At 34.4% G+C, this 27,492-nt stretch overlaps 1 long non-coding RNA gene and 1 pseudogene across 1 annotated transcript; one reads left to right on the plus strand and one right to left on the minus strand.

Moving 5' to 3' along the window:
- Positions 1–1,787: 1,787 nt before the first annotated feature.
- LOC102624183 (pre-mRNA-splicing factor ATP-dependent RNA helicase DEAH1-like) lies at positions 1,788–17,181 on the plus strand (annotated as a pseudogene).
- LOC127900419 (uncharacterized) lies at positions 8,537–9,463 on the minus strand. The gene is made up of 2 exons (XR_008052523.1): positions 9,194–9,463; positions 8,537–9,070 (listed from the first exon to the last, which is right to left on the minus strand). It is a non-coding gene; the product is annotated as an uncharacterized LOC127900419 (long non-coding RNA).
- Positions 17,182–27,492: the final 10,311 nt, after the last annotated feature.

Raw genomic sequence — 27,492 nt, forward strand, 5'->3', positions numbered from 1 at the left:
AATATGCATGCGCAAAGTCTGTGGGGAATGGTACATATATGGTGTCTAGCAATCACATCACATGACTCAATCAAACATATAATATGCGTACATATAATCATACCATGATATGAATTCATACTATCAAACATAAATGCTTCACGGAACACATAATAGTAATAATAATATCCACTCACATATCATGTTTCACTTCAAGGTTCGTTGGGGTTGTTGTGGGTCTCTAGACTCGTGGATTTCTCCTAGAATATGAGATTAAAAAATTAATAGTTAGAACTGATATAAAAACTTGTACGTATAATGTAAATTAAATCGTAGCTGCTTGGATTTCATAAATCTATTACCCACTAACTCACTTAATATAAATCTAACGTCTAGTTCTAATTGTTACAAAAAACAAACACAGTGAGATAACAATTTATACAGTAGCTAAACAACGAAAACTAGCTACTGGAAATGTCAAATGAAAATAGAGAGCAAAACAGAAGAGAAAGGAAACCAAAACAGAAAAATAAAATGGAACCCGAGGCCTGCACAGGGCAGTATCCTTAAAACAGATTTACCACCTACTGGAGTGCTTTAGGTCTGCTGGTAACTGTTTCTCAGGATACAACAGGTACGAATTTCTGGCTAAGCACAGGCTGGAAATTCCGGCGAACCACAACAGCGAACTCAATCAGAGAAAACAGACAACGAAGAAGGAGGAAGGAAAAACAAGTTTGCTTTGTACTGGTTTTTTTTAGTGTCTAAAAACAGAAGAGGAGGTGCCTTTTTATACTCATGTGAGGATGTAACAGCTGCTTTGTATTGAATTTCCGAATTCAATATGTTTTATTTAATTGTTATAACAGCCAAATCAATTCAATGAATTGATTTCAAAATTGAACTTAAAAAAAAGTTGGATTATATAACAGCTAAGAAATAATTGTTGAAACTGTTACAAATCCTTTGAATTCAAAATGTGAAACTATTACAATTAATTCAAAGTGAAACTATTACAATAAAAAATTCAAAACGTGCCAAGCTTGCATGAATGATTTTAGGCTGACATCACATGAGTTCAACCAAATCGGTCTTGGATTTGCACCCCCCACCCACGCACGCGCGTGTGAAGAGAGCCTCTATCCTTATAATTCTTACTTATGCATGGTTAGGTGTTTATATATAAACACTAATCCCAAGGCTTCGTTTTTCCATGTGGGATAAGTCTCATTTCCTTTTAAATTTCCAACTTCAAGGGTGAACTTTGAGAGATAATTTCTCATTCACCCAAGCACCAATTTGAGAAAATAAGATTATACTTTTGAAGTATCAATGGAGTAGAATCCGAACCTCATAAGATTTTCCACTTTCGTTAAGTGGAGCCCACTCAAAATGTGCCCTCAAAATAGCATGATATGCTATTTTTTCAACACTAATTTCTGTAATATTTCCTCTTAATTCCACTTCATCTCCTATACTCGGCTTCTTTCTATTTGTTTTCTTTTCTTTTTCCTTCTCTTTCATCTTCTCTTTTCTCTCGATTTTTCTTCTTTTCTTCTCTCGGTTTTGCTTTCACTTCGAAAATGGAAGCACAAATGAGAGCTGCTTTCAATTATTTCAAATTATATGTACACGGCCATCGACTCACGAGTGAAGCATGCAGGTGAAATATGCATGTGGCAAGCAAGGAGTGAAGTTGGCATGTGGAGAAGTGGTGAAGTAGGCAGCTGGCTGTTGCTTTTGAAATCAACCACGTTTGGCTCCTTTTTTTTTTTTTCCAAGGGCGCATGACAAAATACTTGCCAAAAATGGCGGGTTTGCAGTGCTGTAGTCATGAGAGTGATAGGGACAAAATGAACCCATTTGATGCCTGGGAGAAACAACAAAGGGAAAAGGCAAACTTGAAATACGGTTCAAAAAATAAAAAAGCAGCAATCTGATGATTATCAGTGTACGTTTGAGATTGAGGACAAGATTGTTGACTTTTTTAGTGAATCTGTGTTTGATGGTGACAATTTTGATGAGTTTGAAAGCGAGTTACCTAACAAGTCCGTGGTGAAATCAACCTTAGAGATGCTTCAGGAGGAGAGAAAAACTTTACCTATCTATCCATTTTGGGAGGAACTGCTTCAAGCTGTTAGTGGATATCCGGTCCTTGCTATAGTTGGAGAAACAGGTTCTGGGAAGACTACACAGATACCTCAATATCTTTATGAGGCTGGTTACACCAAGCAGGGAAAGATTTGATGCACTCAGCCGCGGTGGGTTGCCGCCATGAGTGTTGCTGCTCGAGTTTCTCAGGAAATGGGTGTCAAGCTTGGGCATGAGGTTGGTTATTCCATTCGTTTCGAAGATTGCACTTCAGATAAGACTGTCTTGAAGTACATGACGGATTGTATGCTATTGCGAGAGATTGTAATTGAACCAAGTCTAGAGAGCTACAGTGTGTTGATAGTGGACGAGGCTCAAGAAAGAACCTTGTCAACTGATAATTTGTTTGGACTACTAAAGGATTTAATCAACTACCGACCAGATCTCAAGTTGCTTATCTCAAGTGCAACACTTGATGCAGAGAAGTTTAGCGATTACTTTGGTTCAGCACCAATTTTCAAAATTCCAGGGAGGAGATATCCTGTTGAACTTTTTTATACGAAAGCGCCTGAAGTTGATTATATAGAAGCAGCTATTGTCACCGCGCTACAGATCCATGTAAATGAGCCTACTGGAGATATTCTGGTCTTCCTCACTGGTCAGGATGAAATTGAAAGAGCGGAGGAGATTTTGAAGCAGAGGACGAGGGGCTTGGGAACCAAAATAGCTGAATTGATTATCTGCCCCATTTATGCAAACCTACCAACTGAGCTTCAAGCAAAAATATTTGAACCTACACCAGAGAGGGCTCGGAAAGTTGTTCTTGCGACAAATATTGCTGAAACTTCATTGACAATAGATGGAATTAAGTATGTTATTCATCCAGGTTTTGCCAAGGTGAAATCATATAATCCAAAGACCGGAATGGAGTCATTGTTAGTAAACCCCATCTCTAAAGCTTCAGCTAATCAACGTACAGGTCTCTCCGAAAGAACAGGTCCAGGAAAATGCTTTCGGTTGTACACTCTGCACAATTATCACAGGATATGGATGACAATACTGTGCCAGAAATACAACGAACTAATCTGGAAAATGTTGTCCTTGTTCTCAAATGTCTTGGTAAATTTTGATTTCATAGACCCGCCACTAGAGGAGGCACTACTCAAAGCCTTTGAGCTGCTTTATGCTCTCGGGGCATTAAATAAAGCTGGTCAGCTAACTAGAGTTGGCAGGCAGATGGCTGAGTTTCCTATTGATCCTAAGCTATCTAAAACAATAGTTTCCTTAGATAAATACAAGTGTTCGGATGAGATTATCACCATTGCTGCAATGCTTTTTGTTGGAAATTCAATATTCTATCGTCCAAAGGACAAGCAAATATATGCAGACAATGCAAGAATGAACTTCCACTTGGGAGATGTTGGGGATCGCATTGCTTTGCTAAGGGTTTACAATTGTTGGAGGGAATGTAATTACTCAACAGAGTGGTGTCGTGAGAATTATATTCAGGTCAGCAGTATGAAGCGTGCCAGAGACATACGGGACCAGCTGGAGGGACTCTTTGCCAGGGTTGAGATTGATACATCCATATATAGTAATCTATAATTCCTCATTAAATGGTGACGTTATTTTCAATCTTTATGCGAAGGACTTTTTCGTATATGGTCTGAAACCAATTCATCATACATTTCTTTATCAGTTCTCACAGATGCTGTAATAAATCCTTGATTACATACATAGCTGCGATTTTAATTAGGAAAATGACAATTATGATCCCTTCAATTGATTGGAACCACAAATGATGTGACAGATATAATCCTATGAACTTATTGGAATAACAGACGATGTGATACACAAGATCCCTTGAATATCATTGAATAAGATTAAATTGCAGTGCCAATGCCGTCGACCCCTTACTATTTTGTGTGGACCCTTCAACTACACAAAATTTTTCCTTGGAAATGATGATTACGCAGTTACATGGAAAATGTAACAATAAGTCTAGGAGACTAAGATGGCAGTTCTTGCACGTTCTTGACTTACATGTTGCATTCATTCCAAGTCCCGGTACCAGCTCCATATTTCGCCTTCTTGACTTACTTGTTTCATTCTTTCAATGTCCCGGTACAGCCCCATTTAAATGCAATAACGCATGAAGTACTACCAAATATTTCAGTTTTATGACAATCACCATGATTTAATAAACCAATTATTAATGTTACCATATAATATATATGCTCCGCAATTCTTCTTTTTTTTTTTTAAGTTAACAGTAGTCTAGAAACAAAAAAATCTCATTCCATCAACGCATGTTATATACTAGTAAGTAATGGCCCTTTCAAATCTGCTGATTGTTCTCGTGACTGAGTGTGGTGAAACCAGAATTTTCATTCGGGGCATATGGAAACAACAAACTTTATTAACGCAGCTGGCAATATGTGAGAACTATGAAACTGAGGGGCTAAAGAATATAGTTTACGTAGATAAAGGTCACTTACTCATTTTCAAAGCTTGGGGTCCAGGACCTCCCATAATTCCGATCTTCTGTACAAATGCATTGCTCATGGAGATATCAATTATCAGCAAATAATTTGAATTATTCTTGTGGATTGGAGATAAGTATTCTTGGTGTTAATTACATGGTATATATTCATATACATATTGAGTTTTACTCCAAAACGGGATGAGCTCAGTTGATAGACATCCCAAGTCTTGTAAAACCTGAGGTAAACAATATTTGTGTTTTTGCTGATCAATCAATATTTTAAACACATGTACTTTCTCTTTTTCTTGTTTGTCTATTGAAGTTTTACTAAACTAAATTAACTGTGTTACCCTACGGCTTTATATTTCAATTCCTTAATCACTTTTGTTACCTATGGCTCTAGTTTTTAAATATTCGTTGATGTCTTGCCCATAGCTGTCATTGCTCAATCTCGAAAGGAGAAGATGATGAAGGTACAAAACTAAGGAAAGTGGATTAGCAAAAAAAAAGTAATAGTGAATGAAAAAGAAGAATTTGGTTTGTTCACGAAAGTTTATTATTTTACTTTTCTCATTTAAGAAATTGATTTTTACTTTTCTAATTTAAGAAATTAATTTTTTGGCCATTCAATAATCATATTACCACTTGTCTCAAGATTTTCAAAAAATTAAAAAAATTGATATTAGAAGAGAATCTGAATCCAAATTGAAAAGAAATGGCCATTTTCGCAAGAATTAAAATGCAAAGTAGAGGATTTTCCAACCCCCATCTGTAGAATTGTAGCCAGACTTAAAATCTATTTGGGTAGATTTAATTTACTTGACGAATTTAATTGTCCTCAAATATTTTTATTTAATTTCAGATTTAACATACACATTTAAAATGATCTTGGTGAAGAAAATATAAGAACCTATTTTTTCATTTTATTTAAGGCCAATTTTAAAATCCATCATACGGATCCAGATTGAGCAACTAAATTTTCTTTCAAGAGAATTGAAAGCTCCATCATTATTTTATACATGCATAGTGCTTGTAACTGTCTCTGGGTTACACTGCGACGGATTAAACCTCTTTTTTTTTTGTCTTCAAGTACAACTACAAAAAAACTAAAATGGCAACGAAAAATGAGTGTTTCTCGAGCAAAAGCACCAAATCATGCTTCTTATATTGATTCATTTCTATTTGGATTGAGGCCTTATATTTGTGGCGTTAGAGATGTTGCTGCAGATGGTAATTGGGGATTTCGGGCAGCGGCTGACCTAATAGGTATTGGGGAGGATAACTGGGCACATGTCAGGAAAGACCTAGTTGTTGAGTTACAAAGTCACTTTGATGATTATAAAAGAGTCTTTGAATATGCTGGTAGAGCAGAGGAGGTACTTCATTGAAACGACCTGCCTCGAATTTTCAGGATGAGTCTATCTAATCTCGCTTAATCGAACTAATAATAATTCTTATATCTAAAAATTCTACCAAAAATTCAGCAAAATCTCCCTTATAAATATAACATCTCCAAACCTGCAATTTATGAAATTAACACTCCAAAAAAATAATACAATATTCAATCAACCTCCACAACCAACTTCCTCAAATCAACATACCAAACAACACTCAAATCATTCTAATATTAAAATACAATAGTTATCCTTAATTTCAAAATATAATAAATAATACAATTCGCAATATCCCAAATATCAAAATATTAAATCTACAACTCCTAGCACCATCACGTGGCCACAATTTCAAATCTAACTATCGTTGCTGGGTTGACTGATGTACCTGTAAATCTCCTATGGGGGGAAAAATATAATAAAAACGGGGTGAGTATAAAACTCAGTGAGCTCCGTGAGTGGATAATAGTTTTTGAAAAATAAATTTATTTAAAATGATTTAATCTTTCTCAAATCAATTTCATCAAAATATCATAAGAACTTACATAAACATATTTAATTCAAATCAAATCATGCACTGAAATCACTATATTATAGAAATCTGCATAAAATCAATGAAATCATAACACTTATAACATCAAATATTGAATACTAAAAACTATCATCAAACAAGTACCAAGGGGAATAATCTCATCATATCCAGACCTCAACGGACGAGCAATCAAGGAACCATCATGCCTCGGAGCTACAACGGATAGACGGGGAAATGTCATCTCATATCTCATATATCTCAACATCTGCATCTCTGTGATTATCATACTGCATGCATAAGCCTCCAAAAGGCAAAAGCGCCCGACCACACGGCCCAAAGTCTTTGTGTATGTTTAGACGGGCCCCAAAGGCCTCTCATCTAATATTATCTGTATCACTATATTCATCTCATATAATTTGTATCTCTGTATCTAAAGGAGAAAGGTACTGTCCAATGATTTTCCAAACAACTTTTTATACACATGTACATAAACATATAATCACATTTCCTTTTTATTTAACATATCTCAAATCCACTGAATTCTAATATCATGCATTTACTCAAAAACGACAATAAAATCATTAATCAAACTCATTCTTAATAACAATAAATATCAGCACGGAGATAAAAAAAAATCAATTTTCTAAAAAATCATTAAATCGAAGCATCAAATACTTATTATCAAAATATGTTGTACTGTATGGTAAAATCAGAATATACTATGAAAATAAGTTTTGTATATTCCACTCATAATGACGATGTTCAAACTCGGTATCAACAGTGTCCACGAGTTGATTCTTGTTCGCAGGTCCTTGTAATCAAGTAAACGACATAATTATTTTTCCGTAAATGTGAAATACAACTAATATTACGCATTAGAGCTCGAAACAAATATTCATTCATAATCAACTATTCTTGTATGCCTCAAATTACCAAAATACCCATGCATGCCAAAATTACCAAAATGTCCCCGACATCAATACTTACCCAATTATCCTCGTAATCTTAAATTACCAAGCTAACCTCAATTCAGATTATAAAAATAACCACAATGTAAGAAATTACGAAATTACCCTCGGAGTGTAAATTTACCAAAATGTCCTTAACAACGTAAATTACTGAATTACCCCCAAAATCTTAAATTACCTCACTGCCCTAATATGAAATTACCAATTTATCCATCATTTCTTCAAATTACAAATTTACCCCAAAGTCTTGTAAAATTACCGAATTGACCCTGCCGGTCAACGGTGACCAGACTTAGTCAACGACGACGGGAAGCTTAGGTCTGATATTTCAGACCTCGGTGAGTCCAAAGGTGCCGGCGGTGACCTTACACGCGCGGTGATGGCGGCGGATCATGCTCCCAAATCCGTGAGCTTTCCGGCGGTCGTTCACGGCCAAAACGGAGGTTTCAGGTGGCGGGGTTGGTCGGAAATGAAAGCTAGCGACGTGAGGAGTCGAACCCAACCGGTGGTGCAACCTAATTCCGATGAGATTGACGGTGCCGAAAACGGGTTGAGCCGCGGTCTTTCAAGCTTCGATCGCCGGCGTGCTGGCTACTTTCCGGTGACGATGTCAGCGACCGGAGTCGCTCAAGCTTCAAATCGGTACCAAGCTCGGCCGGTGAGGTGGCCGGAATCAACAGCTGGAGCCGGGTCAAGGATGCGGCTCGGATCCGGCTAAACGGGTCAATTTCTCTCTTACCCCTTCTCTCTCACGTGCCCCTCTCTCTTTCCTCTTTTGGAAATTTGCTTCCCCCTTCCCATTTATAGAAACCAGCTTCTTCTTTTTTTTTTTTTGGCACTTAAGCTTAATACAAATTAAGCTAATACCGGACCCGTGATGGAAATAAAATCTGATTACCCAAATTTTTAATTGTGCTTGATTTGTCACAATTTGATATCGTGATAATTTTAAAATAATCCAAACGCGATATATTTTATAAATATGTAACATTTAACAACTTTCACCCACAATGTCAGAAAAATCGAGCACATCAACTTCGCTGTAAAAATTCCAAAACAAAACCAACGAAATTTAAAATTAATATCGAAGGAGAAAAATTAAATACTACACTTTATTAGAAAAATTAGCGTGCATTTGTTACATTCATTCACTTTTATACTTTGAGAATAACCCAGGGAGAGAGTATTGGATGACCATGCCTGAAACTGGTCATATTATTGCTGTTAAATATAATGTAATATTACTACATATATCAGATGTGCTAAATCTAGCATTCCTTTCACTTAGATCGCTTCCATTATCACGCTCCTAGCATAAAATCATTACTATTAGATTTGTTAATAGAAGTCATTTCATAGAGGCATGTAAAAATTCAGAAATTCAAATTATGTTGCAGTATCTTTATTATTGGACTAATTTTTTATGGCTTTTTTTTTTTTTGCTGGTGTTCATGCTTCCAGCTTCACCTATTCCCCCTATTGCGAATAGTTGAATAAAACGATGGCCCTGCCAGATCGTGGTGGACCCCCAGATTGGCTACCGGAGAAAAATGTTGTTTGGGAGCTTCTCTCATTCGTCTCCGATGGTCTAATCCTTCTTTCTCACTTTGATGAACTGAACTTCCTGTCATATATAATTAGAAATTCGAAGCAAAGACTAATTAATAAATAAAATTACTATATAAATGATTCAACGGTGATTAATATTTACAAGAAATTAATTGAAGTTGTGAAGATTGATTTGCACCTTGGATGGCCGAGAAATTTTGAATTCTGGCTTCTATAAGCAAGGGGCATGAGCAAACTGACAAAACTATATAGGCAATAAGCAAAGTGGAGACAGCCGCATTTATTCTTCCATGGCACCTCGACATAATTGTTATTCCAATAAGGAATGGAGAAAGTGTTTGGTTGCAGCTAAAACAATTAAACTACTTATCCTTTTATACAAGCACTGAGAAGGAAGGAAATCAGAAATCAGAAGTCAGAAGTCAAGCTTCAAATTAATTGTACTCGGAATTGGAAAAGTTCAGGCTTTGAAATTGAAGTTCTCAAAGGAGCATCTAAATACTTGGCAAAAGGAAACTACTGCAGCTACTTCGAAAGAGGTGATTACATATATATATATATATATATATATATATTTTACTTATGTAGGTTTATGATATTTTTATACAAATAATTAATTTATTCATGTCATATCATTTTATATACACTTATTTATATCATTACTCATCAAACATACAGCATCCGTACGTGCACATATATTACAAACAAATTAGCACGTATATGAGAAAATTCCAAGTAAAACGATATTCCATAGAGTTAATTAAAATATATACTAAATTCATGTTAATTCGTTAATTTGTAGTCATTTCATCCTGGTTAATGCAGTGGGTCCTGTTCTAGTGAGAAGGGTATGATCACTGTAGATACTGATCTTTTGCAGCCATTTCAGATAAATGTCCACAAAGGCAAGCTTTTTAAGAGAAAATAATTAAGGGAATTTGAGGTTTATTTATTTATTTTTAAATCAAGCATCATTTGAGATTTTTATTTATGTTCAAAAGAAAATAATTAAGGGAATTTGAAATTAATTAGATCAAATCTCTTGCCAATAATTATTAAAAAAAAGGGCTCTTGCCGATAACATCAATTCCAGAGCCTAAAACATAAATAGGGTAAATTTGGGCATCGTACAAATACATAAGAGTAATAATATAGGCACAAACTCTTGTACAAATTTATGTTGTACAAACTGAGGTGACATGATAAAATTAATTGAATTAAATATCTCTTATCCCACATGATCTATTTTTATTGTTGTGTATTTTCATTCAACCAATAAATTTATGTCAAATCAGTTTGTACAAGAGTTTGTGGTTGTATCATCACTTAATACATGATGAATATCTTCAGTATTTGATTATGTTGATTTTTGTAGTTTGATTATATGTATATGAATAAAGTTTGAATAGAAAATATAACAGTATGTCTAAGAGACTAAGATTGCAGGTCTTGCACGTTCTTGACTTACATGTTGCATTCATTCAAATTCCCGGTACCAGCTCCATACTTCACGTTCTTGACTTACTTGTTTCATTCTTTCAATGTCCCGGTACAGCCCCATTTAAATGCAATAACGCATGAAGTACTACCAAATATTTCAGTTTTATGACAATCACCATGATTTAATAAACCAATTATTAATGTTACCATATAATATATATGCTCCGCAATTCTTTTTTTTTTTTTTTTTAAGTTATAGTAGTCTGGAAACAAAAAATCTCATTCCATCAACGCATGTTATATACTAGTAAGTAATGGCCCTTTCAAATCTGCTGATTGTTCTCGTGACTGAGTATGGTGAAACCAGAATTTTCATTCGGGGGCATATGGAAACAACAAACTTTAATAACGCAGCTGGCAATATGTGAGAACTATGAAACTGAGGGGCTAAAGAATATAGTTTACGTAGATAAAGGTCACTTACTCATTTTCAAAGCTTGGGGTCCAGGACCTCCCATAATTCCGATCTTCTGTACATATGCATTGCTCATGGAGATATCAATTATTAGCATATAATTTCAATTATTCTTCTGGACTGGGGATAAGTATTCTTGGTGTTAATTACATGGTATATATTCATATACATATTGGGTTTTACTCCAAAACGGGATGAGCTCAGTTGATAGACATCCCAAGTCTTGTGAAACCTGAGGTAAACAATAGTTGTGTTTTTGCTGATCAATCAATATGTTAAACACATGTACTTTCTCTTTTTCTTGGTTGTCTATTGAAGTTTTACTAAACTAAATTAACTGTGTTACCCTACGGCTTTATATTTCAATTCCTTAATCACTTTTGTTACCTATGGCTCTAGTTTTTAAATAGTCGTTGATGTCTTGCCCATAGCTGCCATTGCTCAATCTCGAAAGGAGAAAATGATGAAGGTACAAAACTAAGGAAAGTGGATTAGCAAAAAAAAAAGGTAATAGTGAATGAAAAATAAGAATTTGGTTTGTTCATGGAAGTTTATTATTTTACTTTTCTCATTTAAGAAATTGATTTTTACTTTTCTAATTTAAGAAATTGATTTTGTAAAACAAAAGCAATAAAATTTTTGGCCATTCAATAATCATATTACCACTTATCTCAAGATTTTCAAAAAATTAATTAAAAAAATGATATTTGAAGAGAATCTGAATCCAAATTGAAAAGAAATCGCCATTGTCGCACGTATTAAAATGCAAAGTTAAACCATAACGTAGTGTTGAATTATATTTGCAAAGTAGAGGATTTTCCAACCCCCAACTGTAGAAGTGTAGCCAGACTTAAAATCTATTTGGGTAGATTATTTAATTTACTTGACGAATTTAACTGTCCTCAAATATTTTTATTTAATTTCAGATTTAACATACACATTTAAAATGATCTTGGTGAAGAAAATATAAGAACCTATTTTTTTTCATATTATTTAAAGCCAATTTTAAAATCCATGAAACGGATCCAGATTGAGCAACTAAATTTTCTTTCAAGAGAATTGAAAGCTCCATCATTATTTTATACATGCGTAGTGCTTGTAACTGTCTCCCGGTTACACTGCGACGGATTAAACCTCTTTTTTTCAGTTGAAGAAAGAAAAGATTGACTAAATTAACAGCAATCAATTTAGATCATGAATCACAGATACAGCCATATAACATTAATTATATGTTAGGGCTCGGCTACCTCACATAAAAGGCAAGATCCAGCCCCTGTTTAATTTTCTTCTCCATCACTGCCTGCTCTCTGTAAAGCAAACAATTACTCAAGTTCCGACCCCAAATGTACAAACTTTGCCCCCAATCCATCTATTGATTTCCAGCCTTTAATGTTTAATCGACGTATTGCAATCACATAAGATGAATTAAGGAGGAGATTTCGAGTTATTTTATGTGAATGAGTTAAAATTAACTCTTTACATACGTAATTGGTCCTTCTTACCAAGCGTATTTATTGATCATGAAATCTAAATCTCCGTTGCCAGCAATCAGGTTACCAATTATATATATGTGTTAAAATTGATACAATAAATTAAAATGGTTGAAATTGCAAGGTGAGGGGTGGCCAGAGATGGGGCATAATAGCTAGTAAAAAGCATTTATTTGTAATTTGTTTAATTGAACAAAAAATGAGATTGTGAAGAAGCAAGATCGAAATGAAAGCATATACTTCATGACTTAATAACATTCACTTGCTGGTTTTTAACTTTGTTCATTATGCCCAGGATCAGGTACAGGGGAGTTCGCCCTATTAGGAATAGGAATCGGCCTGAGGCTCCGCCGGATTAAACGTTCCGTCATAGTCTGCTGGATTAAACTTTCTGTTATTGAGAGTCCAAAGACAAACAAAATTAATATTGAAAGACTAAAAAAAAAAACATGGAAGCATACTGCATCACATGAATCTGAAAAATGAAGCTGTAAAGATTTGCGCCTTGAATTGCCCCTCAGAGTTTCTTTACATCTCAGAGTTTCTTTTGATCAACCTAGACAACCCAACCATTTCAGAAGCAATAGTTTCCACATAGCTGAGAGAAAGAGAGATGTATTTCTGAATGTACTCGTAAGCACAGCACATATTTGAACTTCTAAGGATTTTAAAAGACTAGCTTCTACATCTTGAGTCATACATGACCAAATTACCTTCTGCTGATTGCTGAGCACTTTTTGGCCGTAATGTTCCTCCGTTTATCCTTGAGATCAGATGGAGTACAAGTAGGATAAAAAACACGACAACCAAATTCCAAAACTTTTTTCCAAGAAAGATTTTTAATTATTTTAGTTGAAAACTTGTCCACCCCTTCCCGCAATATAAGAGTAGATATCAACAAGCCGCAAATTAAATCAACACACTACTCCATCTTGAATATTTAAGACTGAATCACAACAACAATTTAGCTTTTTCGAATCTAGCTCTTACTCTTATTTGCATATAAAAACATGAAAACAATGTACAACATGAGATGCATTACACACACACACACATATTTTCTTTTCTCATAATTCAATTTCAAAGCAGTAGTGAAGGCAAAGTTTCTAAATTCTAGAAATGAGCTCCCGAATTGAAATGTAAGAAAGATTTTAAGGAATCAAACAATATTAGGTAAAGGTGGAACCCTGTCAGAGACAGAATAATTTCACCAATGCGCTAAATGAAATTGAATCAATTGTCAATTTAATACAGATTCAAATATTTCATTAGGTGAAATCAGTATCATTATTTACAGTAGATATCAAAACAAAGGGACATAATTTGGAAACACAAGCACAGTGATTTTGATTGAAAGCAAACAGTTGCAATGACCATGAATCCATACCTTCCGCATATCTCCTTCTTCAGCTGTCCAATGTAATCTCCTATGTTTTTCAGAAGCAAATGTGAAGTTTGTGCTGCAATGTGAAATGGAAAAGTAAATTCCAAATCAGTATAAGAAGCATATACAAACACCACAACTAACTCCTATTTTGCAACCAAATTGGAATATTTCCAACATGAAATCTTATGAGAGAGTATAAACTTTCTAATATACTGCACATGCTGACTCACAATTTTCCAATGGAAGCTTGTGTAAACTTTTTGGAGGCGGTTGATTTCTCATTTTGAGCCCGAGCTATTTTCTCTGGATTAGCACCTTTTAGTAGGGATAACTTTTAAGATAAGTCAACATTCTGAGATTTTGTTTTCTCTGGGATACCTGACACTCATTGATACATCGCCAACTTTTTTGGTGAATTAATAACCCCGAGATTGTGCCTTCTTACTACTTCATGCAACACACCTCAGGCGCATCGACATTGGCTCTATATCACAATCAGACATTTCAGTTCTCAGAGTTCTAGGGTCTGCATTCTCTTCTTCTTTTCACTTTTCTTCCTTCAATTTTTCAGTGTCAGGTATATCCCCTTTCCATAAATTAAGTAAAATATCCACAATATTTTCTTCTCCAACACAACAAGCAGTGTAAAAAGTTCTTGTAAAAAGTTCTTCATCCAGAAGGTTTCTTTGCAACTTTTATTGATTGCAATATACTATGCTTCTGTGTTAGATAAAGCAACACATTGCTGAAGTCTGGACCGCCATGAAACCGTTCCCCCTACAAAGGTAAGCAAATATCCTGATAGGGACTTTCTGAAATTAACATCTCCTACCATATCTGCATCCGTGTACACTTGTAATGCATGTTTGTCACTAACAAAATATAAACAACCTTGGAAGTGCCTTTGAGATATCTGAGAACCCACTTTACTGTTGTCCAGTGTTCTTTGCTCGGATTGGAGAGAAACCGGCTAACTACACCTACTGCATGAGCAATATCTGGTCTTGTACAAACTATGGCGTACATCAAACTACCAACTGCTGAAGCATAAAGAACTCCTTTCATCTTTTACTTCTCTTTCTCACTTGTAGAACAATTCTCAGAACTAAGCTGGAAATGGCCTGCAAGTGAGAACAAACAGATTTTGCCTTGTCCATGTTAAATCTTTCAAAAACCTTTTCAGCATATGCTTCCTGAGATAACTATAACTTTCTAATTTTTCTGTCATGGGAAATCTTCATGCCAAGAATTTGATTTGTCGATTTCAAGTCCTTCATTGCAAAAGACTTGTTAAGCTCTATCTTCAGATTGTTAACCTTATTAGCATCATTGCTAACAATTAACATGTCATCCACATAAAGCAAAAGAATAATAAAATCATTATCACCAAACTTTTTTACAAAAACGCAATGGTCAGACATAGTCTTGCTGAAACCATGATTCTTCATAAAGGAATCAAACTTCTTGTACTACTGCCTTAGTGCCTATTTTAGCCCGTACAAACTTTTCTTCAATTTGCACACAAGTTCTTCTTTGCCTTTGACACTGAACCCTTCAGGTTGCTCTATGTATATTTCCTCTTCTGAGTCACTGTGTAAGAAAGCTGTCTTTACGTCGAGCTGTTCAATCTTTAAATTCAAGCTAGCTATTAATCCCAGAATTACTAGGATAGAAGACATCTTCACTACAGGAGAAAATATTTCTTCAAAATCAATACATTTCTTCTAACCGAAACCCTTCACAACCAATCTAGCATTGTACCGCTGTTGTGAGTTATTTTCAGTCTTCAACCTATAAACCTATTTGTTTGTCAGTGCCCTTTTTGCCTTAGGCAGTTTCATTAAATTATAAGTGTGGTTCTCATTCAGGGATCTTATCTCCTCTTGCATGGCTTTAACCCACTCATTTTTATGTTGATGAGACATAGATTTTTCAAAACATTCTAGCTTTCCTCCATCTGTAAGCATCACATACTCATGTGGAGAATATCTAGTGGAAGGTTGTCGTTCTCTAGTGGATCTTCTCAATTCTGGCTCAAGTGGTGGTATTAGTGGTTCTGGAGATGCATGGTCAATTGATTCTGCTGGACCATCATTATTATCCTCTTCAACTCCCTCGTGATCATCATGAATAGCAGATGGAGAAACTGAAGTTGGAATAATAGGAATCTCTGGAGATGACTGAGACTCATTGCTTTTCTCTTCATCACCAACTATCTGATCTTCAAGAAACACAACATCTCTACTTCTGATTAATTTTCTTGCCATTGGATCCCATAATCTGTACCCAAATTCTTCGTGTACATAGCCTAAGAAAATACATTCGTTGGCTTTATCATCAAGTTTCGATCTCTCATCTTTAACGATGTGAACAAATGCTCTCCACCCAAACACTCTCAAGTATTTATAAGAAACATCTTTCTCAATCCAAACTCTTGTAAGTACATCGCCATCTAATGGAGCTGAAGGAGAAAGGTTAATCAAATTCACTGCCGTACACATAACCTTTGCCCAGAATGATTTAAGAAGCTTGGCATCAGAAAGCATACACCTAATATTTTCTTCAATTGTTTTGTTCATCATTTCTGCAACACCATTCTGATGAGAGATTTTTGGTATAGTCTTCTCAAGTCTGATTCCATGGGATTTGCAATACAGTTCAAATGGTCCTCTGTACTCACTATTATTATCTGCCCTGACACATTTAAACTTTCTTCCTGTCATTCTCTAAACATAAGGATGGAAGAACTTATACATATCAAGCACCCGATTTTTATATTTTAAAGCAAAAGCCCACACTTTCCTTGAATAGTCATAAATAAAAGTCACAGAATAAAGTACACCTCTTATTGATCTACTTTCCATCATGCAAACATCAGTGAGAATCAAATTAAAGATTTACAACTTTGCATCATGCCACATTCACGTCTTCGTTCTTTTGATCCTATGCTATCTAAAACAATAATTGCCTCAGATAAATACAAGTGTTTGGTTGAGATTATCATCATTGCTGCAATGCTTTCTATTGGAAATTCAATATTTTATCGTCTAAAGGACAAGCAAATACATGCAGACAATGCAAGAATGAACTTCCACTTGGGAGATGTTGGGGATCACATTACTTTGCTAAGGGTTTACAATTCTTAGAGGGACTGTAATTACTCAACAGAGTGGTGTTGTGAGAATTATATTCAGGTCAAGAGTATGAAGCGTGCCAGAGACATACAGGACCAGCTGGAGGGACTCCTTACCAGGGTTGAGATTGAAGTTAATTGCAATCTCAATGATTTAGACGCCATAAAATTTTCCAAACTTTATGCGAAGGACTTTTTCGTATATGGTCCGAAACTAATTCATTATATATTTCTTTATTAGTTCTCATAGATGTCGTAACAAATCCTTGATTACATACATAGTTGCGATCTTAATTAGGAAAATGACACTTACACAACATTTAGCATTACGCGCAGCACCAAAAGGTGCGTTTTAAGGCAACTACAGCACACGCTCTCTCCCTCACGCTCTCTATGTTCTTCCTCACAACACACAGCTCTCTCTCTCTCCCCCCTTAAATCCAGCAGCCGTGGGCCACTCTCGCTCTCCTCCCTTTAAATCCAAGATCTATGGATGCATAATAGCGTAAATAGCAATTCCCATCCACTTTAGTAACAAAAAATGGCAACTTTTGTGATTGTGGTGAGACGTTTCCCCTAGTAATGCTAAGTACAACAAAAAACCATAAATTCTCTACACATATCAATGCCAAAAACAACCGTAAACTCAGCTCCTTTAGTTGCTAGTGTATACCAATACCAATAGAGCAATAGGCTCTGGTTAGGGTTGTTAGATATGGAAATAATTGAGGCAAAATTATTTTATGCAATTGTTGGCTTGTGTCAACTTTTGAAAGGAAACTTGTTTTTGGATTGTCAATGTTACTCATTTGTTAGTTTATTCCTTAGGTTTTGTTGTTTGGGATATTATATATTAGATTTTATTTCCTTTTTCCTTTGGTATGGCCCCTAATAGAACTTGATGTAATTCTTTTTGTGATATGTTTAGAAATTTTTATTTCGGTTCAATTCGATTCTAAAACTAAGTAAGAACTCCTATTATCTTTTCCTTTATAGATTTTCTATTTTGTCTTTCCATATTATCTATAAAGGATAAAGCCCACGCGTTGTAGGTAGGTCAAGAAAGAACCCTTGGGTCTAATACAACAACGCGGGCATGACAAATCTAGATTATTAGAATTATTTTAGGCATTTTTCGCGTTCTGTTATTTTTATCGAATCCTATCTCCCGCCGTTACTTGTTTTTGGACAACTAACCAATTCCTTGAAAAAAAAAAAAAAAAAGGAGGATAATTACAACAAAAAATTCTACATCTACGAAAAGGAGATTTGTAGATCTCATATCGAATTGAAATGGGGAAATATGATAATCTTCATCATGAATTATTAGAAAACAATCCGTAGGATTCGCATTTTACTTTATTTTGAATTTCGAGTCCGAAGACAAGCATGGAAATGGAGACAAAAGAACCCGCAGACTACAGAAATTTTAGGAATTTCTATTGAAATTTTCTATTGAATAGTACGAATAGTACATAGTTATACATCGACTAGCAAGAAGAAAAGAAGAAAGAAATTTTCTAGCACTGCCTTTCGATACCAATTGAAATTGCGTTGCTGTGTCAGAAGAAGGATAGCTATACTGATTCGGTATATTCTAAAAATACCCTCGGTACTATATTGACGATCTCACAAAGATTCAAATTCAGTGAATTTCCATTTCATTTACTGATATCTTTTACAGAGATGTCACCATTAGCATCTGGTCTTGTTGGGTCCATCTCATTTGGGTGTCTTAATCCCAAAGTTTAATAAGTGTAGGTAATTAAGTAATTAAAAGAAACTTAAAGGGTGCAAATAAAATTTACCTATAAAAGCAAGCGAAAGCCGCACCTTAGATAATGTGAGCGTGCAGAAGAAACGGTGGGAGAGAGAGAGAGAAGACAATGGATGCTTTTATTTGGGAATAGTAATTTTAATCTTTAATTAGATGATCAGAAGGCAAAATTAATTCCACTTTCTCCCAAATTTTGAGGGTAAGTTCCTGACATCGCCATCTACAATCTTACTAGTCTTGATTTTTATTTTATCTTCTCTTTTGCTATTATTTGAGATACCCATTTGTTAGAAAGACAATGTTATGATACGAAATAAAATGCACTTAATGTTATGATACGAAATAAAATGTTAAATATTTACTAAGATTAAAACATCATCACTTATAATCAATAAGGCAATAATAGTTAGCAAAACACTTAAATCATCTTGCCTCATTATTTTTGCTTAGACCATGATCAAGTGATTATCCTCATAAGCTTCATCAAGGAACTCTCCATCATTCCTTGATTGTGGTACCTACAAAGAAAACATTCACATTGTGCCCTTTGGTACCCAAATACTCTTGGGTCCTTGAGTGTTAGCAATGATTCCTTTTGGAACCCAAATACATTTTGCTCTATAATACACATTTCTTTTAATTGGACATCTATTCTTCATATGACCATTTTGATTGCAATAATGACATACAATTTGATCATTAATGGAGGTAGTTTTAACAAAATAACTCTTATAATATTTTTGTTTCAAATTTGGCTTATAACCGATACCTCCTTTATCAAACACACATTTTTGTGAATTAAGCAAGTTATCTAACATCTTTTGCCCATTTGTGAACTTTAACACAATTTGATTTAGTTCATTGCTCTTTTTCTTAAGCACTTCATTTTCTTTCATTAATTCACCAACATGTGATTTTTCATGCTCATATGAAGTTCTTTGCTTGCAGTTAAATGATGCAATTCTATCATGCAACATTTTATTATCCAACTCTAGTCCTTTAATCTTTTCATTTAATGAATCATTGTATTTCTGTAAAGCATCATTTTCATTTTTCAAGTCATCTACATATGATTCTAGATGCTCATGTGAAGTGCTAAGTTTCTCATTTGATAATGCAACTCTATTATGCAAGGTTTTATTCTCTAATTCTAATCCTTTAATCTTCTCATTCAATGACTCATTGCATTTTTGCATGGCATCCTTTTCATTTGTAGATTCTAGCAATTTCTTTTTAAGGCATGCATTCTTTTTACCAATTTTCATCAACTCATCATGCATTTCTTTAAAAGCATCATACAATTCATCATAGGTTGGATCACTTACCTCATCAAGTTCATCATCCGATTCATCTCCAATTGCCATAAGTGCCAAATTCGACACTTCATGAAATTCCTCCTCGTTTGTAGTCTCCTCATACACAATTTCAAGTTTTCTCCAAAATTTCATAAGCATTAGAACAATTTGAAACTCTATGAAATTCATTTTTATCTAAGGCACAAAATAAAGCATTCATAGCCTTGGAATTTAAAGTCATATTTTTCTTATCCAATTCACTTAAAACATTCTTCCTAGGAATGAATGAACCATCACAAACTATTTCCCATAGTTCATAATCTAAGGCTTGTAAAAACACTCTCATCCTAGTTTTCCAATAAGGATAGTCATTACCATCAAAGAATGGAGGTCTAGTGGTGGATTGGCCTTCCATGAAGATTGAGCTAATTTGGGTTGCTATAGATCTTTAACTCTAGACGGTTAAGTCTACAAAAGAGCACCTCGCTCTGATACCAAATGAAATACTAACTAGGCAACCCAAGAGGGGGGTGAATTGGGATTTTAAAAATTATCCTCGGCAAACCACACAACAATTTAATCTAATGCCTTAATAAATTCGAAAACAATAAATTCAATAAAAGCATAATAGTAAATTGAGTAAGGGAAGAGAAAGCAAACTCAAGGATTTTTACATGGTTCGGCAATCCCCGCCTACATCCATGCCTCCAAGTACACCGGGCTTGAGGATTTCACTAAGCTAGCCTCCCAAGGCTTCAAACGCTTACAATTGACTTCCAAGGTGTCAATGGACCTTTACAACAAGAGATTATCCCCAATCTCTTAACCCAAGTGTATCCCAACACTTACAATCTTTTAACTTGATTTTACAAAAAAGATTACAAATGAATCCCTCTCACACAATGTGTTTGATCTCAAGTGAAAGCTCAATGTGTGAATGAATGAGATGAATACAAAGATTTAAAGCTCAATGAAAGTTGTATTCTCAATATTTTGCTCAATGATGATCGTTGGAATTCTTCTTGTTTAAATTGGATTGAGCATATTTATAGTTGGAGCTGAAAAACTAGCCGTTATAGATTGTCTGCACAAAAATGGTTCGCCGTTAACCATTAACGGTTAACCGTTTAGACTGGTCAAAATTACCATTGGACCAATTTTCAAATAAACGGTTAGCCGTTTAGGCTTACCCTTTCGCCGTTAATTTCCAGAGACCTGCAAAACAAATTTGGTTTAACCGTTCTTACTAAACGGTTCAAGGTTAGCAATCTGGAAATAATCGGTTAACCGTTTTCAGTAAACGGTTCACCGTTAGTTTCCAGAATCATCATTTTAACAATACTTTGCAGAACATGCTTTCTAGAAATTATCGGTTAGCCGTTTTTAAATAAACGGTTAGCCGTTTGCTACAGTGATTGCTACAGTAACCTGGACATTGCACTATTTTTCAAAATTACAGTTTGACCCAAAAACTTTACAAAACTGTACTATAGCCCAAAATATCATGAAACTATGCAAATAGGTCCAATTTCAGAATTTCTAAGTAATGCTTTGTTAATCCCAAAACTTTCTGAAATTATGTTATAGCCCAAAATGCTATGACACTTTTTAAATAAGTCCTTCACCAAAATTTCAAGCAATACTTGTTTATTTCAAAGTTTTGAAAATGCTTTCAATTAAACCATAAACTTTGAAAAACAACCAATTTCATAAAATCATTTTTCCATTAAATATGAAACATTTATAATGTGAAAATAATGATTTATTTAAAAAGAATAAAAACAATCAATTTCATAAAATCATTTTTCCATTAAATACAAAACATTTATAATGTGAAAATAATGATTTATTTAAAAAGAATATTAAATAATTTGAGCTTAAAAGATTAATCATTATTAATCTTGTTTGTTATCATCAAAATCAATATTATGGAAACATATATGTTAACATCTATGACATCTGCTTCTGTGTAAGGCTGCTCAAGCTGTGCATTCATCTCATTTGAGATTTTACGGGGCATGTCTTTAAGGGCTGACTCCATCTGGTGCCGAGTTAGGTTATTAGAAGCAAATAAGTTATCAAAATATTCACAAAACATCTTCTCAATTTCATCAGCTTCTTCTGTCCACTGATTGTTGTCATCAATAATTCCTCTGATCATGTTTTTTCTCTTTCTCGAAGTAGCCTTAGAGTGGAAAACTTTGTATTGCAATCTCCATCCCATAACCAAACAGCCCTTGACCTCTGCCTCCAATAGATTTCTTCATCAATTAGTAGATCATCAATTTGTCCCTCTAGTGATTGAATTTCAATGCCATTGACATATTGATTATTGCTCTCTCTGTAAGCCTTTAACTTCTCTATCAGCTTCTGCACTTTGTTCTCTCTACCTCGAAATTCCTCTTTGCTCCATAATTGTAGTTCTGCCAGTGAGTCTTTAGCTGCCTTTTTAAACCGAGAAATAGGATCTTCACAGCTCCAATTGCTTTTCACATGCCACTCATGTTGGACAATCTCTTTACATTTCTCGTAGGGGCTCTACATATCTTCATAATGGACCCTTGAGAAAGTTCTTTTGTTGTACCTTATACTTATGCCTCTTTCTTCTATCAACATCAGAATAGGATTATGGTCAGACGTCTATGTCTCGAGGTGTTCTGCTGCTATTTCGTGAAACATATTTCCCCACTCTTTGCAGCAAAGAAACTGATCTAACCTTTCCTCTACCAATTGGAGACCAAACCTCCTATTGGACCATGTACTTTCTCTTTTTCTTGTTTGTCTATTGAAGTCTTACAAAACTAAATTAACTATTTTATCTTAAGGCTTTATATTTCAATTCTTATAAATTTTTTTTACCCCATGGCTTTAGTTTAAATATTTGTCGAGGTCTTGCCTATAGCTGCCATAGCTCAATCTTGAAAGGAGAAGATGCTGAAGGTGTTGAAAAATTCTAAATTGGAATTCAAATACATGCATTCAAAATTGGAATTGAAATACATGCATTTAAAATTGAAATTCAAATACATGCATTCAAATTTGGCTAATGCATTAATTGACCAACTTGTATACACATGCATGCATTCAACATTGGAGAGGCATATTTGAAGACAAACTGCTAAGGTAGGCAGCTAATTTTTGTTGACAAAATTGTTGGGGTTGGTGCAATAGTACATCCAATTTTTGCTATAAATAGAAGGCAAGTCTTCATTTGTTTGTGCATCCAAATTTGTGAGATTTCCAAGTGAGTTTTGGTAGAGAATTTCCTTAGGTGTTATGGGACTTTGGGTATATTGGGTATTGGTTTTTTTTAGAGTCTTTTCACTTTTGTAAAGTCCCATTATTAGTGAAATTATCTTTCAATTTTGCTCATAGACATAGACTTTACGTTGAACCACGTAAAATTTATTGTCTTTTTCTTTGCATTTGTTTACACCACATTTATATTTTTCCGGAAGTTACAGTCACTGTAATATTGGTAATTGCTTAACCCGTGCTTCCCCAATAGAAGGTAGAAAACTATTTTACTTTTCTAATTTAAGAAATTGATTTTGTAAAACAATTTTCATTTGTAAAACAATTTTGAGTATTGGGGAAGATGAGGTTTTATTACTCAAATTTGTACTCTATTAATTGTTAGTAAAACAATTGTTCTCTCTTGCCTCCGTGGACATATGCTTTATTGTCGAACCATTTTCATTTCTATCTAGCTCGACTCTAGTGACGGGTAAAGAAAAAAATTGAAAAAAGAAAAAAGAAAAAGGATCCCACGGTGTTGCGGAAGTGTGGGTTCAGCAATTACCAATATTACGGTGACTACAATTTTTGGAGAAATATAAATGTGATGTAAACAAATGCAAAGAAAATGACACAATAATTTACGTGGTCCGGCGTAAAGCCTACGTCCACGGACAAAAACTGAAAGATAATTTTACTAATAATGAGACTTTACAAAAGTGGAAAAACTCTCAAAACCCAATACCTAATACACCCAAATTCCCTTAGCACCTAAGGAATTTCTCTACCAAAACTCAATTGGATCTCACAAATTTTGGATGCACTAACAAATGAGGATTGCCTTCTATTTATAAGGAAAAATGGGGTGCACTATTGCACCAACCCCAACAAAATTGTCGACAAAAATTAGGTGCTTACCTTAGCAATTTGTCTTCAAATTTGCCTCTCCAATGCTGAATGCATGCATGTGTATGCAAGATGGCCAATTGATGGATTAGCCAAATTTGAATGCTTGTATTTGAATTCCAATCTTGAATTTTTCAACACACGGGTCTCGTATCGAGTTCTCTCAAATATTGGGAGTTAATACATATTTGTCCCTCCTCCACGTTACAGTGGAAATGGAATGTAGCGATATGCATCTTTAATAGTTGCAAATTCAGGAATTTTTGCTTTTTATTTACGTCCGCCATGAACTCGATGACTTGATAGCGGTAATTAAAAAGGTTACAAGCAAAGCATAAATAGGAATAACGCTCTTCGTTTATGATAATACAATGAAGATAGAGCTACAAATTCATATAAATTTATTATATAAACTGAATTAAATAACTCTTGATTTTTGCGTTAGTTGTTTGAATATTTTATTTCTCGCATACAAATAATACCGAACTGAGCTGAAGTCTTCTGATTTCCGCTTTTCCGCCGTTATCGGCTCAATTAAATTACAGGCGTGCACGAAACGATTTTGAATTTTTTGACAGTGGCATTCGGAGTTGTTCCATATCATTGGATCCAAACAATCTAAAAATTTCCGGCACGGGGCCCACGATTGCCTGCCGGAGGAAAAGGTCGTTTAGGAGCTTCTCTCATTCGTCTCCGATGGTCTAATCCTTCTTTCTTACTTTGATGAACTAAACTTCCTGTCGCATGTAATTAGAAGTTCGAAGCAAAGACTAATTAATAAATAAAACTACTATATAAATGATTAAATGGTGATTAATATTTACAAGAAATTAATTGAAGTTGCGAAGATTGATCTGCACCTTGGATAGCTGAGAACTTTTGAATTCTGGCTTCTATAAGCAAGGGACATGAACAGACTGACAAAACTATATAGGCAATAAGCAAAGTGAAGACAGCCGCATTTATTCTTCCGTGGCACCTCGACATAATTATTATTCCAATAAGAAATGGAGAAAGTATTTGGTTGCAGCTAAAACAATTGAACTACCTATCCTTTTATACAATCACTGAGAAGGAAGGAAAATCAGAAGTCAAGCTTCGAATTAATTGTGCTTGGAAATGGAAATGTTCAAGCTTTGAAATTGAAGTTGTCAAAGGAGAAAATGGCATGTGAACTAGGAGAAAATGGTTTAATTCTCTAGAAAATTGAAATGCATCCAATTTTCTTATGTTTAAGCAGAGAATGCTAGGTGTAGATTAAATTGCATGTGAACGTTGAAAAATATATTTCTGCGTGCATGTTGTGATGGAAAAGTTCCTTTTTAACGTAAGACATGCAATGCATTGTTTAATGCCGAGTCATTTTGTTCAGTGAAAACAACTAAAAATGTAGAATTATATAGAGCTTAGATAAAGAGCTTTCTGAGAGTGCAAAGAGATTTCTTTGTGAAAGAGTCCAAAGAAAGGGAGTATATGCTAGTGAGCTGGGAGAGCATTTCTTTGGGTGTTCAGTTTGGGTCTGCACTATTTGTAGAGATATGAGAGAATATGTGTCTTGGGAAAACTGTTTTCCTCGAGATGTATAAGAGTATTGGGTGTGTTTGAGTATTGGAGAAGATGAGGTTTTGTTATTCAAATTTGTACTCTATTAATTATTAGTAAAACAATTGTTCTCTTTTACCTCCATGGACATATGCTTTATTGTTGAACCATATTAAATTCTTGTGTCTATTATTTTCCTATGAAAATTTGGTGCTTATTGATTCCGGTTTGCGCTCAAGTGGTATCAAACCACAAGAAATGACGCTTCTAGAGCACAACATCCCTTCTAGCAATTTGTCACCAACTTTTGATCACATTATGTTATGGTTTAGAAATCAATAAATTCAGCTATATAAATTCTAGATTTACATATAATTCATTAATTTTGAAAGCACCTCTTGCCAGTAATAGCGTCTCCTATTAGGATCTTACCCAGTTTTCGTAGCCGGAACAAGGATTTTAGTTTTGCTGGCCCAGTCTTGCTGTGGGGCGAGCGAAAATCAAGAAGTCACAAATTTAAGTTTGCTATGACATGAAATAAGTACCCTAATGCAGAAATATTAAGTTAGAGTCCAGAAAAACTATTAAATCATAGGGATTATAAAATTGATTGTATATAAATATCAACCACGATATTTATAGCTGAGAAGTTCGCAAATACTGGCTAGAGCTGCTTTCATAATCAACCATCCATTTCTCAGCTATTCTCATCAAGTCACACGGCTTAGACCCACCAAGAAGAAAACACATGCATGATCGCACACATTCTTTCGTGAGACAATAAATTAAAATGGTAGAAATTGCATGGTGGATGGTGATCAGAGATGGGCATAATATCTAGTAACAAGCATATATTCATAATTTGTTTAATTGAACCAAAATGAGATTGTGAAGAAGCAATAAGACAATCTCATGACTAAGATTACAGTTCTTCCACGTTCTGGACTTACATGTTGCATTCATTCAGAGTCCCGATAGCAGCTCTATATATATTTCACCTTCTTAACTTACATGTTGCATTCATTCAAAGGACGCATTTTGGGATTGCTTTTAAGAGGTTCAAAAGTTATTTGGAAAAGTTAGAAATTAATTGTAATATTTATTAAATTTTTTTAGAAATCACTTTTGATAAAATCAACACATCCTATAAAATATTTGAAAAAAAAGGGAAGGAGTGCTTTTCAAAATCTAAATTTGAGAATTAGCTTTGTACTTAATACAGTTGGGTAAAAGCTCATTTAGTCACTATATTTTAAGATTAGTATCCATTTAGTCCATATATTTTTAAAAATGTCTCGAAATATCCCTGCCGTTAAAGTATTGATACCCGGCCCTACCGTTACTTTTTATTTCTTTTGACTTACTTTTACAATATTACCCTTTTATAATAATTTTTTTATTTGAACATTAATAAAAAGAAAATAATTAAATTACCAATTTAACCCTAAAAATAAAAAAATTATATTAATTTTTAATTGTCAAAAATTGTATGCAAACTACCAAGTGTGCAAATGGTGCTTGTAAAAAAATTAATATAATTTTTTTATTTTCTAGAGTTAAATTAGTAATTTAATTATTTTCTTTTTATTAATGTCTAAACAAAAAAAATTATTATAAAAGGGTGATATTGTAAAAATAAGCCAAAAGAAATAAAAATTAATGGCATGGGTATCAATACTTTAACGGCAAGGATGTTTCGAGGTATTTTTAAAAATACAAGAACTAAGTGGATACTAATCTTAAAATACAAGGACTAAATGGACTTTTGCCCAATACAGTTCATGTATTTCCCCAT

This window comes from Citrus sinensis, chromosome 2, assembly GCF_022201045.2.
Source record: "Citrus sinensis cultivar Valencia sweet orange chromosome 2, DVS_A1.0, whole genome shotgun sequence".
NCBI lineage: Eukaryota > Viridiplantae > Streptophyta > Magnoliopsida > Sapindales > Rutaceae > Citrus > Citrus sinensis.